Source organism: Bufo bufo, chromosome 8 (genome assembly GCF_905171765.1).
Source record: "Bufo bufo chromosome 8, aBufBuf1.1, whole genome shotgun sequence".
In the NCBI taxonomy this organism is placed as follows: domain Eukaryota; kingdom Metazoa; phylum Chordata; class Amphibia; order Anura; family Bufonidae; genus Bufo; species Bufo bufo.
The window spans coordinates 107,235,762-107,257,576 of record NC_053396.1 but is presented as its reverse complement, the minus strand read 5'-3'; positions in this window follow the sequence as shown (position 1 = coordinate 107,257,576).

Here is a 21,815-nt window from a genome sequence, read left to right as displayed (position 1 = left end):
AATACAATGGATTATGTACATAAATCAGCATTATATATGTTAGATGAAATATTTAGTAATGTAGCATTCATGTAAAACTCTAAAAGCTTACACATTTTTCACTGTAATGTACTGTACTAAATATATTGTCCTTTTAATCTAACGTCTGGTCTTAGTCACTTTATAATATGCAAAGTAGGTCTCCTTTAGAATGAAGAAAAATTGTGCCACCTATTAGTTACCTTATAAGTCCTGGTCCCACCCTTTAAAGGCTTTGCTATATGACATAGTTTATAAGCCAAACCATAAGGGCTGTTTCACACGAGCGGATGCCGTGCATGTCATCCGCTGCGTGAAAGACAGCCAAGCCGCGCTCGGGACAGCAGAGACACGGAGCAGTAACATGACTGATAATGCTCCGTGCCTCTCTGACCTTTTTACTACAAAATCACAGTGACAACTTTATCTCACACTGATTTTGTAGTAAAAGATCACAGAGAGGCAAAGAGCATTATCAATTATGTTAATGCTCCGTGTCTCTGCTGTCCTGAGCGCGGCTTGGCTGTCTTTCACGCAGCGGGTGACACGCACGGCATCTACTCGTGTAAAACAGCCCTAAGAAAAAGAGACCCATCTATATACAGCTGTTTCTGGGTTTGCAGTTTTGTAATACACAAATGAGCCTCTAGGAACACCGAAGGTGGTTCACCTCTTTGCTCCCAGAGGCTCCACTCACTCCTCTTCATGCCACGTACCCAACTAGTTTGATTGACAGGGACAGACAGTGAAGACGTCATCACTAGGGATGAGCAAACCCGAGGAAGTTCAGATTTGCCGGGTTCACCTCATCCACTTGATCGTGCAGCAGCAGCTTCTTCTATCTTCATTGAACAGGACCTAACAAAGGACCTGCGATATGCGTGATGACATCACCATGTGGGAGAGTGCGGTGATGTAATTGTGCATATCGCAGGACCTTTGGCAGGTCCTGTTCAGTAAAGGTAGAAGAAGCTGCAGCAGCATGATCAAGTGGATGTGGTGAGTGTTTTTTTTTTTCAACACCCAAATTTCCATATTGTTTTGCATTCCGTCTTAATGCTTTTATTTTCCGATATAACCATGTTATAATGGAAAATAATCAAATCACCCAAACACCGAACTCTAACCTGGACCGAACTCTAACTCTAACTCTGTCCGTCCTAATAACATGAATCCTAAGCTGGCCTTATTAAACCTGCTTGTGGCTCTATTAGCCACAAAAAAAGGTTTTAATAACCTGTCAATCACCTACCTAAGGTGCCCAAGGGGACGTCCATTAATACAGGGTGCCCGGCCGCACCCATCGCCGTCTGGTGCCCAGCGCCGCCTTCCCTGTCTTAATCGCCGCCTTCCCTGTCTTAATCGCCGCCCTCCCTGTCTACAGTGCAGCCTTCATCACCTCAGCGCCGCCTCCGCAATCCTCCGGTCCCTCTGCCAGATCCCGCGCGTGCGGACTAGGCTCAGCCTGATGTGCCCGTGCGGACTCCTGGCAGCGGCTTCGTTGAGCGAAGTGCACATGCGCATCAGGCCAGCACATGCGCACCTCACTCAACGAAGCTGCTGCCAGGAGTATTAACGGACGTCCCCTTGGGCACCTTAAGTAGGCAATTGACATGTTATAAAAACCAGTTTTTTGGGCTATTAGAGCCACAAGCAGGTTTAATAAGGCCAGCTTAGGCTTCATGTTATTAGTACGGACATGGGCATATGTTTAGGTTATAGGGGTAAAATCTCATGACAGAATCCGTTTAAGAGTGTCTACTTTAAAGATGTCCACAAAGGCGGTGGGGGGACTTATGGTTAACTGATGTAATAGTCAGCTTTGCTGTGGACTTGCCAAAAACTAGAGAGCTTTTATAAAGGGACTGTACCTGGGTAACGGCCTCTTTCTCCAGCTGCATCTCTAGGAATGTAAAGACCCCCCTGCCTCAGACCGAAAAAGAAGAAAATAATAATATTACTTTTGATTACAATTTCAGAGTGCATTTCTAGTGGCTTGGCCTTGTTAATTTCTGGATGTTAACATACTTCTCTTCCTTCTAGTGTGATCATAGTTTCTCTACTCAAGCCACACAGCTGGTGGTCTGTGTGGTTATGGAAAGAATGGAGTGGACCAGAAGGTAGGCTTACTCACTAGGAGTCCATTGGTCGGCATAACGCTTCTTACGCATTGTTACGCCATCCTGATGTTATAACTGTTTTACAGGTTGGAAAATATTGGTGAAATTAATAAAAGCTGTGTCCGACCCCCATCCAACAAAAAAGTTATTGTTGTAATGTGCTTGTTTTATTTAGGAAAGCGGCAGGTCATGGTTTAGTTGAGGTGGGTTTATTTGTTCTATTCTGTCTTAGTTGCATTGTGATTTTGTAGTAGCTTGGATACTGTCAGTATAGCTAAACCAACAAGTTCAGAGACTGAGGTGAATGCATAGAGATGGCCTTGCGGTACACCCAGCGGTTGTTTCGCGGCGAACTTTCTTCGTTCGCGATTCGCCGAACATACGAACATATGACTATATTCGCACGCCCCATATTTGTTTGCATAGCGCCGAACTTTGATCCATGACACATCCATCAGGTGGGACAGGACAGCCAATTGAGACGGTTCAGCACATGGACACACCACCAAGCCTATAACAGAACCCGATCTGGCAGCCATTTTACATTATGTGTTTTGCCAGTGTAAGGAGAGGTTGCATTTTGGAGCAGGGACAGTTAGGGACACTAAACGCTAGCTAATAGGGCCAAAAAAGTCCTTTTAAGGACTGGTATAGGTGTGCTATCGATAGGTGTGATATAGAGGGTGTGATATACTTATCATATACTTTCTAACATAGAAATTATATTATAGTGTATTTGTATTGTGCAGCAGTTGTGTGTGGTTCTGCTGCGATACCGCATCTAGATAGATGGACAAACGCTATTGGAGTAACTAATTGCAATGGGTGTGATATACCTTCTTCCACAAAATCCTGATTGAGGATGCTATATACCTGTTTCTGCCAAATACTGATTGAGGGGTGCTATATACCAGTTTCCGCCAAATACTGATTAAGGGGTGCAATATACCTTCTTCCACAAAATACTGATTGAGGGGTGCTATTGCTATATACACTGCTCAAAAAAATAAAGGGAACACAAAAATAACACATCCTAGATCTGAGTTAATTAAATATTCTTCTGAAATACTTTGTTCTTTACATAGTTTAATGTGCTGACAACAAAATCAAACAAAAATTAAAAAATGGAAATCAAATTTTTCAACCCATGGAAGTCTGGATTTGGAGTCACACTCAAAATTAAAGTGGAAAAACACACTACAGGCTGATCCAACTTTGATGTAATGTCCTTAAAACAAGTCAAAATGAGGCTCAGTAGTGTGTGTGGCCTCCACGTGCCTGTATGACCTCCCTACAACGCCTGTGCATGCTCCTGATAAGGTGGCGGACGGTCTCCTGAGGGATCTCCTCCCAGACCTGGACTAAAGCATCTGCCAACTCCTGGACAGTCTGTTGGTGGATAGAGCGAGACATGATGTCCCAGAAGTGCTCAATTGGATTCAGGTCTGGGGAACGGGCGGGCCAGTCCATAGCATCAATGCCTTGGTCTTGCAGGAACTGCTGACACACTCCAGCCACATGAGGTCTAGCATTGTCTTGCATTAGGAGGAATCCAGGGCCAACCGCACCAGCATATGGTCTCACAAGGGGTCTGAGGATCTCATCTCGGTACCTAATGGCAGTCAGGCTACCTCTGGCGAGCACATGGAGGGCTGTGCGGCCCTCCAAATAAATGCCACCCCACACCATTACTGACCCAATGCCAAACCGGTCATGCTGGAGGATGTTCCAGGCAGCAGAACGTTCTCCACGGCGTCTCCAGACTGTCACGTCTGTCACATGTGCTCAGTGTGAACCTGCTTTCATCTGTGAAGAGCACAGGGCGCCAGTGGCGAATTTGCCAATCTTGGTTTTCTCTGGTAAATGCCAAACGTCCTGCACGGTGTTGGGCTGTAAGCACAACCCCCACCTGTGGACGTCGGGCCCTCATATCACCCTCATGGAGTCTGTTTCTGACCATTTGAGCAGACACATGCACATTTGTGGCCTGCTGGAGGTCATTTTGCAGGGCTCTGGCAGTGCTCCTCCTGTTCCTCCTTGCACAAAGGCGGAGGTAGCGGTCCTGCTGCTGGGTTGTTGCCCTCCTACGGCCTCCTCCACGTCTCCTGATGTACTGGCCTGTCTTCTGGTAGCGCCTCCATGCTCTGGACACTACGCTGACAGACACAGCAAACCTTCTTGCCACAGCTCGCATTGATGTTCCATCCTGGATAAGCTGCACTACCTGAGCCACTTGTGTGGGTTGTAGACTCCGTCTCATGCTACCACTAGAGTGAAAGCACCGCCAGCATTCAAAAGTGACCAAAACATCAGCCAGGAAGCATAGGAACTGAGAAGTTGTCTGTGGTCACCACCTGCAGAACCACTCCTTTATTGGGGGTGTCTTGCTAATTGCCTATAATTTCCAACTGTTGTCTATCCCATTTGCACAACAGCATGTGAAATTGCTTGTCACTCAGTGTTGCTTCCTAAGTGGACAGTTTGATTTCACAGAAGTGTGATTGACTTGGAGTTACATTGTGTTGTTTAAGTGTTCCCTTTATTTTTTTGAGCAGTGTACTTTCTTCCACCAAATACTGATTGAGGGCTGCGATACACCTGCTTCCACAAAATACTGATTGAGGGGTGCCATATACCTGTTTCCGCCAAATACTGATTGTGCGGTGCTATATACCTGTTTCTGCCAAATACTGTTTGAGGGGTGCCATATACCTTCTTTCACAAAATACTGATTGAGGGATGCTATTGCTATATACCTTCTTCCACCAAATACTGTTTGAGGGCTGTGATACACCTGCTTCCACAAAATACTGATTGAGCGGTGCTATTTACCTGTTTCTGCCAAATACTGATTGAGGGGTGCCATATACCTTCTTTTACAAAATACTGATTGAGGGGTGCTATTGCTATATACCTTCTTCCACCAAATACTGTTTGAGGGCTGTGATACACCTGCTTCCACAAAATACTGATTGAGGGGTTCCACATACCTGTTTCCGCCAAATACTGATTGAGGGGTGCTATATACCTGTTTCTGCCAAATATGCTATATACCTGTTTCTGCTATTGCTATATACCTTCTTCCACCAAATACTGTTTGAGGGCTGTGATACACCTGCTTCCATAAAATACTGATTGATGGGTGCCATATACCTTCTTTCACAAAAAAAAAAATACTGATTGAGGGGTGCTATTGCTATATACCGTCTTCCACCAAATACTGTTTGAGGGCTGTGATACACCTGCTTCCATAAAATACTGATTGAGGGGTGCCATATACCTTCTTTCAGAAAATACTGATTGTGGGGTGCTATTGCTATATACCTTTTTCTACCAAATACTGATTAAGGGCTGCGATATACCTTCTTCCACAAATACTGCTCTTCTCTACGGATTTAGACAGAGGGTCATTTAGATGACAGGCAGAGGAAGAGGCAGACCGTTCCGCAGGGATGGTAGGGGTCGGGCAGGTGCACCAGGCCGAAGCCTAAGTGGGAAGTTGGAGGAAGCACGTGCGATAACTTCAAATGGCGCACCAAAGTTGGTTGAGTGGCTCACTCAGCCTTCCGCTTCGGCACCCTTCTCATCCTCTGTATCTGCACCCTCCTCACTCTCTGCTGTGTGCACCCCCAAAGACACCACCATAGCCCCTCCACTCGAGTCAGAGGAATTATTTTCCCATCCATTCCCAGACCATACCGATGCGCAGCCATTCTTGCCATCGGATGAGGAAGAGGCGATAGCAACGGCCGCCACCCAGCGTCTGACGACAGTACCCAGATCAGCCCAAGGAGGGTGGTCCCTGCTGTTGCTGCCTACTCCGAGATCTCTAATGTTAGTGGTGGTGAAGGTGACGATGATGACGTGTCAATGGATGACACGTGGGTGCCCACAAGAGAGGAAGAGGAGGGGAGTTCAGAGGGAGAGACGGAGCAGCAGATAGGGAGGAGAAGGAGGAGAAGCAGGCAGAACTTGCAGTGCACAGGAGGCAAAAAGCAGACTGCAAATGTATCTGTAGCGAGCCATCCACCATGCACGGTCACATCTTGTGCTCCCTGGACGCCGACCCCTGGCTCCACAGTTCCTTTTTTTAACGTGTCAGCTGCTGACAATAGTTTTGCCATCTGCAGCCTGTGCTGTCAACGCATAATTCGCAGTAAGGCCAACACTCACCTAGGGACGACCGACTTCAGAAGGCACCTGGCCTGCCATCACCGAGCCCAGTGGGAGCAACTCCATCACAACCCACAAAGCCACACTCCCGGCGCTCCACGTCCTGCCTCTTCTACTTCTCCTCTCTCCTCCCATTTGTCCTACACTCCACCTTCTACTGTGCTGTTGTCGCGTTCATCTGGTACAAGGCAGGCTTCCGTGGCCCAAATGTTCGAGCGTAAAAAAATGATGACGCTGGATAATTCTCTTGCCCGCCAACTACTGCCATATAAATTGGTGGACTCGGAGGCCTTTATAAAATTTGTGGCCATTGGCACACCGCAATGTAAGGTCTCCGGAAGGAAATATCTCTCCCAGAAGGGCATCCCTGAACTATATTGCCACGTTCAAACGCAAGTTAATATATCTCTGGCACACAGTGTCAGTGCCAAGATACATCTGACCACAGACACGTGGTCTAGCAAACACGGGCAGGGAAGGTACATAACTTTTACTGCCCACTGGGTGAACCTTCTGACGGCCATCAAGCATGTGGATTTGGTGTTACCGCCACAGATTGCATGCAGGCCTGCCTCTTCTTCTACTCCATCCTCCGTCTCCTCTTCGGCTGACTCTTCCTTTTCCACTGCTACCGCCTCTTCCGCTGCACCCCCCAAGCTCCCCAGAACCTATTCGACCTGCTAGGTGAGACATTGCCATTCTGTGCTGCGGCTGTTGTGCCTGGAAGCTGAGCCACACCGGTCCTGCACTGCTTTCAGCTCTGCGGTCACAGGCCTATCAGTGGTTAATCCCGCTCAATTTGACACTTGGTAAAGTGGTGTGCTTCAACGGTGCCAATCTGCTGAGTGCTCTGAAACAGGGCAAAATGACACACGTGCCGTGCATGGCACACGTCCTGAACTTAGTCGTGCAGCGATTCGTTGCCAAATACCCCGGGGTCCAGGACGTCTTGCCCGTCAGACGTCTGATTTGGGACTATCCGACGCGCTGGACCTCCACCTTGTATATGCTTGATAGGCTGCTCCAGCAGAAACATGCCATTAAAGACTACCTGTACGAACTCTGTGGCAGGACAGGTTCTGGGAGCTTGGTTTCTTTTCACCGCGCCAGTGGCTGCTCATGAGCGACGCATGCAGACTTCTGCGGCCATTTGATGAGATCACCAAACTGGTCAGTCGCAGCCAGGGCGCCATCAGTGACATGATACCTTACGCCTTGTTTCTGGAGCGTGCATTGCGTTGTGTCATTGATCAAGCAATCGAGAAGCAGGAGCTGGAAGATGAGGAAGTCGCAATGCTGAATGAATTCCCAGGGGAGTCTATGCAATGTCGCGGATACGGCTTGTTAATGTTCTGTATTTGTCGTGACGCCAATTGCAGCGTGCACAGGGTACTATCCCAGGGCCCTTTCAAGGTGTTATAACGCACGTCCCAGATTAGGAGTGCCAGAGTGGTGTAATGGCCTATAATGTCTCTGTAGGGTGGTGATAATTGTGTGACGGTGTCTCCTACCTGGTACGGCTGGACTCCTGGCTTCCTGGCTCACTTGCAATAAATTTGAGTGTAGTGATAGTAGGAGTAATAGAGGAATTTTGCAGAGTAAATGATGTCCAGACCTTTAGATGAAGTTCAAACATTGCTTTACTTGAAGTAACTTTCATCCAAGCAGTATACAGCTTTGGTCTCTTGGTCCCAGAAAGTCTTGGCAATGATTGGCAGGAATGAATACTTCTGTTTTCAATGTAACTTCTGCTGTGTGGGGACAGAGTAGCTGAGGAGGAATAGGCTTCTCCTAGGTCTCTGGACTTATCTCACAGATGGACTCTCAGGGGATGCTTTCTTCCTGGAATTCTAGAGGTTGTAGTTTTCTGTTTTCCTCATCCAGCAGAGCTGAAGGTGCTCGGACTGGGTATATGGCCAGGTCTCAGCCGAGACTAGGTCATTGCTGTCTTCCCTAGGCAGGGGGTGGGCTACACTCACTCTAACTTCCTTCTCCACCCATGCTGCAGGATGTGGGAACAGCCCACTTCACTCACAGAGGGAGAGCTAAGCTGGAATAATCCATTCCAGCCTAGATTCACTAAACACTAAGCTGTACTTGCCAATGAGTTGCTGCCACCTACTGGTAACCAAGCAAATTACATGAACAATTGAATTTAACATGGATTTATATGCACATTTGTGGAGGACATAAGCAAAATCACATCTGATGACAGTATAAAGGCTCTTAGGAGATAGTAGTGGGATAGAGGCGTGTAGTAACACAACTCTGGGGTGTTACAGCTACTCCATCTGAGACAAGTCAGCAGAAGTCTGAAGAGGAGTCAGAGGAGGATAGATGCTGGGGGGAGAAGGAGGAGGAGGAGGAGCAAGAAGAGCAGGTTTTAAACTTTTCGGGGATCCCTGGCGTTGTCCGTGGCTGGGGGGAGGAGACCGAGGACGACATTCTCCTGGGCGATGAGCAGAAGCCAGGGCGCTCCACCGCTTCCAATTTAGTGCAAATGGGGGCCTTCATGCTCCAGTGTTTGAAGAGAGACCCCAAATAAAAAGCATAACGGTCAAGGCCCTGTACTGGGTGGCAACGTACTTAGACCCCCGGTAAAAAACACAAAATGGCAGACATGTTACCAGCATCACAGAGGGCTGTCAGAATGCAGCATTTCCAGGCCTTGCTGTGAGAGATGCTGCATTCTGCCGTTGCGGGCACTGGCAGAGAGATTTCCACCGACAGCAAAACAGGTGCGGGTACTAATCCTACCCCGCCTGCAAAAAGAGGGTGGTTTGAAGATGTGTTGGTCACTTCGGATATGAGATCATTCTTTCAGCCAACCCATCGACAGCCGCCCTCCGGATCCAGCCTCAGAGAATGGCTAGACCGACAGGTGTCCGACTACATCGGGTTAACGGCCGATGTGGATACTCTGAGAAGCGAGGAACCCCTGGACTACTGGGTGTGCAGGCTTGACCTGTGGCCAGAGCTGGCACAATTTGCCATGAAACTCTTGGCTTGCCCTAGAATGGTCCTTGCCTTATGTATATACAGTGGCATAAAAGGCCTTTTATGTCAGGTAAATGCCTAATTTTTGGGGCCTGTACTGGCCGACAGTTACATTTTTATCATGTGACTGCCTAATGTACCTCCAGCCACAGAATCCAAAGTTCTTTGTTGTCAGGTGAATGCCTATTGGCTAATTTTTGGGTCCTGTACTGGCCGACAGTTAATTATTTTTTTTATCTCTAACCACATAATCACACCCCTGTCTCACTCCTCTGCTTCTCATTAGGGTGGCGTATGAACAGCATTCACCATAAGGACCTTTTAACGTCACAGGGTCATGTGACTGTGCTCCCCACCCCGTACTGTGCCCCTCACCCCGTACTGTGCACCCTTATACCCTGCATTGTGCCCTCTTACCACACCCTGTGTAGTGCCCCTAGTCATTCCCTGTACTGTGCCTTCTTATACCCTTTTGTCTGGTCATGGTATGGCAGTGTTATCCGGTCACTGTACAGATGTGTTATCCGGTCACTGTACAGATGTGTTATCCGGTCAATGTACGGCGGTGGCATCCAATAACTGGATGGCCATAACTGTATCCCTTTCCCTGCCCACGCCATCCTTTTTTGGACGTGGCATGATATTTTTAGATTGACGTGCTAAGGACCATTGCGCCACAATCGGTGTCAGAAACACGCCTAACATAGACGCATTGCTATATAATAAATGACCACCTAATTGTATTATTATTCAGGGGTAGGGCTAATATCTTTATATTAAATAGATTTTAATGTATTATACTGTGCCCTGTAAAAATAAAAATAAAAAAACTAAAAGCTAAATACTCACCTATGTCCAGGCGCTTGCTCGAAGAGGAAGGCACGCACACTTTACTGTGCCCTGGCACAGGCATGCGCGATGACGCAATCGCGCACGCCTGCGCTGGGATTTCACTACCGCATAGGCCTTAGGGCTCGTTCACATGACCGTGCCGCACCATACAGTTCCATGGTAGAAAAAAAAATTAACGTTAACGTATGAATTTTTTTAATGGACTCTGCAGGATACAAAAACGTTGAGTGCTGCACATTTGTATACATCAAACCGATAGGAAATATAAAGTTTCTAGGCTCCAGCAGGGCACATTTTGAGAGTTTCCCTTTAAGACGCATAAAAATTGCCCCTGATTAAAATACATATTTTTGGTGGGAATTTTTGCCAATGATCCCCCTCTGGTATATCACTGTCCATGTTGTGGGACTATTTCTAGTAAGTGTTTGCTGACTGCAAATATGACCTGAAGGTTTTTCAGGTTCGCCTGCCATTAAAGTAAATGGGGCCCGTCGCGAACGCATTTGATCGTGAACGCGCGTTCGCGTATCGTCCCGGCCGATGTTCGTCCATCACTATGAATGAACATATGGGGTCGTTTATCAATTTGGTGTAAAGTAGAACTGGCTTAGTTGCCAATAGCAACCAATCAGATTCCACCTTACATTTCTGACAGCTCCTTTGGAAAATGAAAGGTGGAATCTGATTAGTTGCTATGGGCAACTAAGCCAGTTCTATTTTACACCAGTTTGATAAATGACCCCAATAATGTGTACATGGCATTTCAGAATGAAATATTTAACAGGACACAAAATTAATATTTGAATTAATTATTAGTTTGCTGCATGTGCTGCATGGCGGCTGCTATTGTCAGGGTGCTTTACCTGTGGCATGGTGTGGCCCAGTGCCATGGGAGGCTTAGCCTGACAGCATGGGTGTTGTTGGGCTGCTGGATTGCTCTGCCTGCAGGTGTGGTGTTGCTGCAGCGGTGGTTGCTATGTGGCGCTGCACTATTTTAGATTAGGGACCCACTCGAAAAGTATGCAAAGTGCCTCATGTACAGTTTATAAATTATGCATCAGATTAATGCATGGCAGGTGGAAGTGTGCAGTGTCCTGAAACACACTGCTTAAAGGGGTATTCCTATCTCAGACAATGGGGCATATCGCTAGGATATGCCCCCATTGTCTGATAGGTGTGGATCCCACTGCTGGGACCCGCACCTACAATAAGAACGAAGCAGGGAGCGCTGTGCCTGGAGGACCCCGGATTTGCCAGGGTCCGTCCACCACCAAACGCTGCTCCCATAAAAGTTAATGGGAGCACACTGCGCATGCGCAGTCCATGCTCCCATTAATTTCTTTGGGGCAAACGGCAATAGTCGAGCCAGTGCTCGGCTATTTTCGGCGGCCCCATAAAAGTGAATGGAGGGCGGCTGGGTATGGGCAGTGCGCCCTACGTTCATTTCCCGGCTCCGTTCTCATTGTTGGTGTGGGTCCCAGCAGTGGGACCCGGACCTACCAGACATTGGGGGCATATCCTAGCAATATGCCCCCATTGTCTGAGATTGGAAAACCCCATTAATATTGTGATTGTGTTTCATGAAAATGTGCTTGTGCCTGAGTTCCCATAAAGTTGCATAGGGAGGGGAAGGTTCTAACAAACCTCCCAGGGATGACTCCGTCCTCCTCACTGAGAAGAAGAAGGAGGAGAGAGTGATGTCTGAAGAAAAGCTGCACCTCAGCAGCCATTTTGGAGTTAGTTCCATGTACCAGCCCATAGATGGGAAAGATTACAGAAAATCCAGGCAACCCAGAAAAGGAGTGAGAATATTGGCAAAGGAAGGTAATTGTCGTTTATCAGGCTCTAGTCTCCTTTGCATTTGGTGGAGAGATTCTAAGCTACCAGCTGCCCACCATAACCAGAGACAGAAAGGCCACCTGTCAGGAGATAGTAATCCTAGAGAGGATACAGAAGCATATAACTATACAGTACACCAGAGATAGTACATCTCTCCAGCCTGAAGAAACCAGAGATTGATTGTTATAGAAAACTACCCCTTATGCAACTTCTGGGAACTAACCTGAACCATTGTAGAAGCTGCCTTGCTGTAAATGACTTTTGCGCACATTAATGACCTTTGGATCAACTTCAGTAAAGTACTGGGAATTTGTTAAGAGAACTGGTCTCCATATTGTGCAAACTTATCACTAGTGATGATCGAGTATGCTTGGCCGAACACCAGTTCGGCTCGAGCATCTCACTGCTCGAGCGCAATGTTCGAGTCTCCGCCCCGCACGTTTCTTGGCTGCTACACAGTCAATAAACGTGCAGGTAGGTACTGCCCTCACTGTAATGCCGTAACCATGTTGGCTGCTGGCATTACAGTAATTGGCTGGCCGGAACGCGTCATCGGGTGCTAACAAGGTTGCCAATGACTCAAACGCAATTACTGTCTCAAGAGGTTGATGAAGAGGATGAGACACAGTTGTTAATCACTGAGTTTGTGGTTAGGTCAACAAAACAGGAGGATGATCAGAGTGAGGAAGTGGAAGAAGAGGTGGTGGACGATGAAGTCACTGGCCCAACCTGGGAAGGTGGAAAGCCGAGCGAGGACAGCAGTACAGAGGGGTTGGATCTGCTTCAACGCAAAAGGGAGAAGGTGGGCCACACCAAACAGGCCCGCAACTGTTTCCCGGAGCACCCCCTTCGGAAATCTCCCTTGCCAAGGGGTAGGTGTTCTGCAGTCTGGCGCTTTTTTGAGGAAAGTGTGGACAACAAAAGAATTGTAATTTGCAACCTGTGCCATACAAAAATGAGCAGGGGCGTGAACACTAGCAGCCTCACCACCACCAGCATGATCCGCCACATGGCATCAAAGCACCGTAATAGGTGGGCCGAACGCCTGGGTCCGCAATCTGTGTGTGTGGGTCACACCACTGCCTCCTCATCCCCTGTGCTACGTGCTGGCCAATCCCCTGTCGAAGGCGCAGACTCGGATGCCTCCCGTCCTGAACCTGGACCTTTGCAAGCACCATCAGCGACCACATCCACTTCCGTGTCCCAGCGCAGCGTACAAATGTCCTTACCCCAGGCATTGGAACGCAAGTGCAAATACCCAGCCACCCACCCACAGGCCATAGCACTAAATGCGCAGCTTTCCAAATTACTGGCCCTGGAAATGTTGTCATTTAGGCTTGTGGACAATGAGGCCTTCCGCAGCCTGATGTCGGTGGCCGTCCTGAGTTACACAGTCCCCAGCTGCCACTATTTTTCAAGGTGTGCCCTGACCAACGCAGTTACTGGGAAGGTCCACTTAACAACGGACACATGAACAAGTACATTCGGCCAGTGACGCTACATTTCCCTGACGGCACACTGGGTGAATGTTGTGGGGGATGGGAGTGAGTCGTACAATGGGATGGCACAGGTGCTACTGACGCCAAGGATTGCGGGCCCTACGTCAATCAGGGTTTCCGCCAGCACCTACGTTAGTGGCTCCAAACCCCACTTCTTCTCCTCCGCCTCCTCCTCCACTTCCACCTCAGAATTATCCACGTGCAGCACTAGTCAGTCATCAGTCGGTAGCTGGAAGCAGTGTAGCACTGCAGTGGGGAAGCGGCAACAGGCCTTGTTGAAGCTGATATGCTTAGGGGACAAGCAGCACACCACCGCAGAGCTGTGGCAGGGGATAAGAGATCAGACTGAGCTGTGGCTTTCGCCACTCAACCTAGAACCAGGCATGGTTGTGTCTGATAATGGCTGTAACTTGGTGCGGCTTTGAAGCTCAGCAAGCTCACACACATCCCATGCCTAGCCCACGTCTTAAACTTAGTGGTTCAGCTGTTTCTCAAAACCTACCCCAATTTGCCTGAGCTACTGTTGAAGGTGCACCGCTTGTGTGCACATTTCCGCAAGTCATCGACAGCTTCAGCCGGTTTGTCAACGCTGCAGCAGCAAATTGCCAGCTCACCGGCTGTTGTGCGATGTGAGCACGCGCTGTAACTCGACCTTCCACATGTTGGCCAGGCTTTGTGAGCAGCAGAGGGCAGTAGTGGAATACCAGCTGCAACATGGTCGTTGCCTTTCCAGTCAGCATCCGCTATTCACAAGCGAGAAGTGGGCATGGATGTCTGACCTCTGTGAGGTTGTAAGAAACTTTAAGGAATCAACACAAATGGTGATCGGCAATAACGCTATTATCAGCGTAACCATCCCACTTCTGTGTCTACTCAAACGCTCGCTGCTCACAATTAATGATGACACTTTGCATGTTGAAGAGGTGGAAATGGTGGAAGATATTACACAGGGTGATAGGCAGACCACCCTCAGTTCGTCTTCTCAGCGCGAATTGGACGATGAAGAGGAGGAGGAGGAGGAGCAGGAGACGGTTGCCTTCAATACAGAGGGTAGTATCCATGGAAGTTTCATTCCATCTGTTCAGCGTGGGTGGGCAGAAGAGGAGGAGGAGGATGAGGAGATTGAGAGTGATCTTCCTGATGATGACAGCGAAGTCTTGCCTGTTGGTACTCTGGCACACATGGCTGACTTCATGTTAGGCTGCCTTTTCCGCGACCCACGCGCTATACGCATTTTAGACAATACGGATTACTGGTTGTTCACCCTTCTTGACCCCCGCTACAAAGATATCTTCTCATCTCTCATTCCTCTGGTGGAGAGGACGAGCGAAACGGTGCAATACCAGAAGATCCTTGTTGAAAAATTTCCATCTGACAACGATGGCGGCAGAGTCCGCAGTTCCTTGGCCAACCGAGGAGGGGAGACAAGGGGAACACACAGCAGTTCCAACAGAGACAGGGCAACACTCTCTAAAGCCTGAGACAGTTTCACGACACCCCACCAGCACCCTCACCCTGATGCGTGGCCTAGTGTCACAAGGAGGGAAACATTTTGGAAGATGGTGAAGGAGTACATAGCAGACCGTGTCAGCGTCCTCAATGATCCCCTAGTTCTTTACAACTACTGGGTGTCCAAGCTGGACACGTGGCACGAACTGGCACTCTACACCTTGGAGGTGCTGGCCTGCCCTGCCGCCAGCGTTTTGTCTGAGCGGGTATTTAGTGCTGCTGGTGGCATTATAACAGATAAGCGTATCCGCCTGTCAACTGAAAATGCTGACAGGTTGACTTATAAAAATGAACAAGGCCTGGATTGACTATGACTTTTCGACTCCACCAGAGGAAAGCTGATGAACATAAAGGAACTTTAAATATGTTGTTTATAATGTACTGAATACACTGTATTCCTATGCACCCCTTCCACCACAAACAAGAGTATATGGTTGAATCTTCCTTTTCTCATCCTCCTCCTCCTCTTCCATCATATCAATATGCTTATTCGTCGCATATAATGCCCTCGCATATATGCCCTTCGCATATTATGTTTTACAGGGTCAGCTCACCAGCAGGCCCTCGCATATAATGTTTTACAGGGTCAGCTCACAACAGGCCCTTTGCATATAATTTTTTACAGGGTCAGCTCACCAGCAGGCTCTCACCTACAATCTTTTACAGGTTCAGCTCACCAGCAGGCCAGCACCTAAAATCTTTTACAGGGTCAGATCACCAGCAGGACCACACCTAAAATCTTTTACAGGGTAAGCTCACCAGCAGGCCCTACAATATTTTACAGACTCAGCTCACTAGCAGGCCCGCACATAAAATCTTTTACAGGGTCAGCTCACCAGCAGGCCCTACAATATTTTACAGACTCAGCTCACTAGCAGGCCCGCACATAAAATCTTTTACAGGGTCAGCTCACCAGCAGGCCCTCGCATATATTGTTTTACAGGGTGAGCTCACCAACAGGCCTTGCATATAATTTTTTACAGGGTCAGCTCACCAGCAGGCCCTCACCTACAATCTTTTACAGGGTCAGCTCACCAGCAGGCCTGCACCTAAAATCTTTTACAGGGTCAGCTCACCAGCAGGCCCGCACCTAAGATCTTTTACAGGGTCAGCTCACCTGAAGGCCCTTGCATATAATGTTTTACAGGGTCAGCTCACCTGCAGGCCCTCACCTACAACCTTTTAGAGGGTCAGATCACCAGCAGGCCCTCATCTACAATCTTTTACAGGGTCAGCTCATCTGCAGGCCCGCACCAAAAATCTTTCACAGGGTCAGCTTACTAGCAGGCTCGCACCTAAAATATTTTACAGGGTCAGCTCACCAGCAGGCCCTCGCATATAATGTTTTACAGGGTCAGCTCACCAACAGGCACTCGCATATAATTTTTTACAGGGTCAGCTCACCAGCAGGCCCGCACCTAAAATCTTTTACAGGGTCAGCTTACCTAAAGGCCCTTGCATATAAAGTTTTAAAGGGTCTGCTCACCTGCAGGCTGTCACCTACAACCTTTTAGAGGGTCTGCTCACCAGCAGGCCCTCATCTACAATCTTTTACAGGGTCAGCTCACTAGCAGGCTCGCACCTAAAATATTTTACAGGGTCAGCTCACCAGCAGGCCCTCGCATATAATGTTTTACAGGGTCAGCTCACCAACAGGCACTCACATATAATTTTTTACAGGGTTAGTTCACCAGCAGGCCCTCACCTACACTCTTTTACAGTGTCAGCTCACCAGCAGGCCCTCGCATATAATTTTTTACAGGGTCAGCTCACCAGCCGGCCCCTTATCTACAATCTTTTACAGGGTCAGCTCACCTGCAGGCCTGCACCTAAAATATTTTTACAGGGTTAGCTCACCAGCAGGCCCTCGCATATAATGTTTTGCAGGGTCAGCTCACTAGCAGGCTCACGCCTAAAATATTTTACAGGGTCAGCTCACCAGCAGGCCCTAGCATATAATTTTTTACAGGGTCAGCTCACCAGCAGGCCCGCACCTAAAATCTTTTACAGGGTCAGCTTACCTGAAGGCCCTTGCATTTAAAGTTTTAAAGGGTCTGCTCACCTGCAGGCTGTCACCTACAACCTTTTAGAGGGTCTGCTCACCAGCAGGCCCTCATCTACAATCTTTTACAGGGTCAGCTCACTAGCAGGCTCGCACCTAAAATATTTTACAGGGTCAGCTCACCAGCAGGCCCTCGCATATAATGTTTTACAGGGTCAGCTCACCAACAGGCACTCACATATAATTTTTTACAGGGTTAGTTCACCAGCAGGCCCTCACCTACACTCTTTTACAGTGTCAGCTCACCAGCAGGCCCTCGCATATAATTTTTTACAGGGTCAGCTCACCAGCCGGCCCCTTATCTACAATCTTTTACAGGGTCAGCTCACCTGCAGGCCTGCACCTAAAATATTTTTACAGGGTTAGCTCACCAGCAGGCCCTCGCATATAATGTTTTGCAGGGTCAGCTCACTAGCAGGCTCGCGCCTAAAATATTTTACAGGGTCAGCTCACCAGCAGGCCCTCGCATATAATGTTTTACAGGGTCAGCTCACCAACAGGCACTCACATATAATTTTTTACAGGGTTAGTTCACCAGCAGGCCCTCACCTACACTCTTTTACAGTGTCAGCTCACCAGCAGGCCCTCGCATATAATTTTTTACAGGGTCAGCTCACCAGCCGGCCCCTTATCTACAATCTTTTACAGGGTCAGCTCACCTGCAGGCCTGCACCTAAAATATTTTTACAGGGTTAGCTTACCAGCAGGCCCTCGCATATAATGTTTTGCAGGGTCAGCTCACTAGTAGGCTCGCACCTAAAATATTTTACAGGGTCAGCTAACCAGCAGGCCCTCGCATATAATGTTTTACAGGGTCAGCTCACCAACAGGCACTCACATATAATTTTTTACAGGGTTAGCTCACCAGCAGGCCCTCACCTACACTCTTTTACAGTGTCAGCTCACCAGCAGGCCCTCGCATATAATTTTTTACAGGGTCAGCTCACCAGCCGGCCCCTTACCTACAATCTTTTACAGGGTCAGCTCACCTGCAGGCCGGCAACTAAAATCTTTTACAGGGTCAGCTCACCTGCAGGCCTGCACCTAAAATCTTTTTACAGGGTTAGCTCACCAGCAGGCCCTCGCATCTAATGTTTTGCAGGTCTTCACCTACAATCTTTTACAGGGTCAGCTCACCTGCAGGCCCTCACATATAATGTTTTAGAGGGTCAGCTCACCTGCAGGCCCACGCATATAATGTTTTACAGGGTCATCTCACCTGCAGGCTCTGGCATATAATTTTTTCGATGGTCAGCTTATCAGCAGGCCCTCGCCCCTAATTTTTTAGATGGTCAAATCAGCAGGCCCTTGCTCCAAATGTTTTAGAGGGTCACCAGCAGGCCATCAATCATAATTTTTCAATGGGTGTGTATGATGCCCTCCTTTATGTGTAACAAAGGGTGTATTGGAGTGCCGGTTCCTTGTAATTTTTGGCAGCCCTTTAACTTAGTGCATAGGCTTTATGAGTGTAGGAGTCCCACTACATGAACAATTGTACCACAATGTGAACGAGGCCCTCCTTTATGTGATATACAGGTTGTATCGAAGTGCCTCTTGCTTGTAATTTTTGGCAGAACTTGCACTTTATATACAAGTAAATATACAGGAAAGAATGTTTCCTAACAATTTTTCCTCTAAAATCGATTTTATCTTTGGTTTTGTGCGTATTATTGTCAGTCTGTAAAAGTGGCGTTCTACTCGGACAACATCGTTCCCAGCAGCGACCTGGGAGTCCAAGATGCATCCAGACATCCTCCCTATGCTGTTCCAGAGCCATTTCGGTGGTGTTTCCATCAATTTCTGACTTTTTCCTATGAACCAGGCACCCTCCCCTCTTCAGAGCAGGGGGTACCTGGTTTATTGCTCGGGTTCTCCCATTGACTTCCATTATACTCGGGTGCTCGGTAGAGCACCCAAGCATCCCGATGTGTTCGGCCAGAGCACCCGAGCACTTTGGTGCTCGATCAACACTACTTATCACCTGTTTGCACCCAAGGGTGCTGGCATCACGAACACCAGGGACCCTGCCTCCACGACACCTTAAAAATCAATTCCACCAAGGGCACCTCAACAACCATCTGGCGGGCGTCCCTGGACAACAGAGTGTGCCCCGAAGGAACTGGTGCTGTCCTTCCATTCACTACACGCCAGCCCATGGAGCTCTGCTAACCGTGAGTAAAACTACTACTACCCCCATTGGCCCACCATAACTCACACATATCGCCCCTGCGGCCAGGTCACTGCAGATGGAGACTGGTATCAGTAATCCACCTCCTGAATCTGATTGCAACTAAGTGCCCTCTACTGAAGGAACTGTACATCGTCTGTAACTTCAAACTAAGGCCTCTTTCACACGAGCGTGACAGAATGGCTCCGGATGCATTCAGGGTGCATTCAGTGAAACTCGTTCAGTTTTTTCCGCGCGGGTGCAATGCGTTTTGATGCGTTTTTTTACGTGCGTGATAAAAAAAACTGAAGGTTTACAAACAACATACTTGCTTGCGGATGCAATGCGTTTTTCACTGAAGCCCCATTCACTACTATGGGGCCAGGGCTGCGTGAAAAACACAGAATATAGAATATGCTGCGTTTTTCACGCAACACAGAACTGATGAGTGAAAAAAACGCTCATGTACACAGACCCATTGAAATGAATGGGTCACGATTCAGTGCGGGTGCTATGTGTATGGAAAACTTGCTCGTGTGAAAGGGGCCTAAGGCCTCATGCACACGACCATATGTATTTTGCGTTCCACAAAAAACGGATCTGCAAAAAATAATGATGACGTCTGTGTGCATTCCGTATTTTGCGGAAGAGAACAGCTGGCCCCTAATAGAACAGTACTATCCCTGTCCGTAATGCGGACAATAATAGGACATACGGGTATTCTATCTTTTTGCGGAACGGAAATACGGAAACGGAATATACACAGAGTACCTTGCGTTTTCTTTGTGGACCCATTGAAATGAATGGTTCCGTATGCGGTCCGCAAAAAAAAAAACGGAACGGACACGAAAAGAAAATACCTTTTGTGTGCATGAGCCCTAAACAAGAGACTAAAGCAGACACAGCTAAGACAGGCCTGAGGCAAAGTCAAGCATCTGTGTGAACAACATGATCTTAGCATGTCACACGAGACTAGCACCAGTCTCTCCCCCGCCTCAAGGAGCGTCTCCAACTCCATTCTTCACCCTACACTTCTTGCATAAGACTGCAATCCATGTGTTACACAGCAAAACTTTTCTCACCTCAGGGAGGCACAGTCTGCTTATTAGCACATGCAGGTGATTTCATGTGCTGCAACTTTACATGCATTATGGATTTCATGTTCCATAAGCAGTATATTAACTAAACAGTGCAAAATGCTGAGAATATTTTGTAGTAACGATTAAGAGCATAAAACAAACTGATGTCTCTGCCTGCTGTGTCATTTGGAGTAATTGTGGGATACCAGTGATACTGTATATCACAGCAATGCTCCATTAATTCTATTAATATACAGTATGAGCAGTGTTCTCTTCATTTTGGCAATGCATCATTGACATTCTAAAAAACTAAAAATAAGTTTTTGCTGACCAGTAGACTTGGGTAGGTTGCGCTTTTTTGACAAAATAACACTATTGGAAAACGGCAGTGAAAATTTTCCAAAAAAGTCTTCAAAATGCTGCCTTAAATAGACTCTTCCATCAGAACGGTATTTTTTTAGATTGGCTACCTGCTATAGGACTACACCCATCATCTTCAGAGAGAAAGAGAGAGAGATATATTGCACCTCCATGACTGAAACAGCGAGAAAGTGAGAGTATACATCTAACGAGAGATGACAACTGGCCTTTTAACTCTATCTTTGCATCCTTAAGAAGTCTGAGATATTTAAAAGTGTTTCCTGAGACTTATATACTGATGACCTATCTTCTGGCTACATCACTGTGGACCAACAGCTGTCCATAGTTCTAGTCTACCTGCTTTGCACCCTAGCACTCACCAACACCAAGAGCACCCCATCTTACCCCAGGCAGTAGACCTCTTACACCAGGGTGTGTCTCGGGGGGAACAAAAGGTGCTCCCCTCCCCACAACTTTGAGCAACCAAGGGAGTTCCGGGGAGGACCTTAGCAATCATGAAGACTACTGCCACCTTCGGGCCTCTGCTACTAATCCCACCCTCTCCACCCTACACCTCCTGTGTGGGTACCCTGCATACACAATTTCCTCCAATCCCCACATGACCAGAAGTGGCTTGGTCCCATGCTCGCTGTGGCCAGTGACTATCCTCATTGGTCAATGTGCTAGAGAACCACGTCACTGCCAGTGAATGATGGCACTATGGACAGGTGAGTTTTCTTCTTATTTTTTATTAGGCACAGACAACCCCTTTAAAGAACCAAGACAAGAAGTAAAATACGTGGAGTGACACCAAAAAAATTATATCCAGAAAACCATCCACCTGTTTTTAATAATAAAAATGTAAGTTTATAGAATAATCACATATTGGCTGTTAATATGTGATAAAAAGAAAAAAGTTTGATGAAAGTGTCCCTGTAAAGTAGAATATATCACCATTTTAGTGTCTATTGATCAGTAGAAGTTAAATTATTCAGCTGAATTATTGTGTTTGCTCTAAGCACATGGTAGAGAGACTTCCTACTTGTGCAGGCTAAGGGTGAGTCAGAAGAACAGGAAAGGGGGGACACTAGAGAGGAGGAGGGGAGCAAGACAATGATCTTCCAAAAATAACTTTTATTT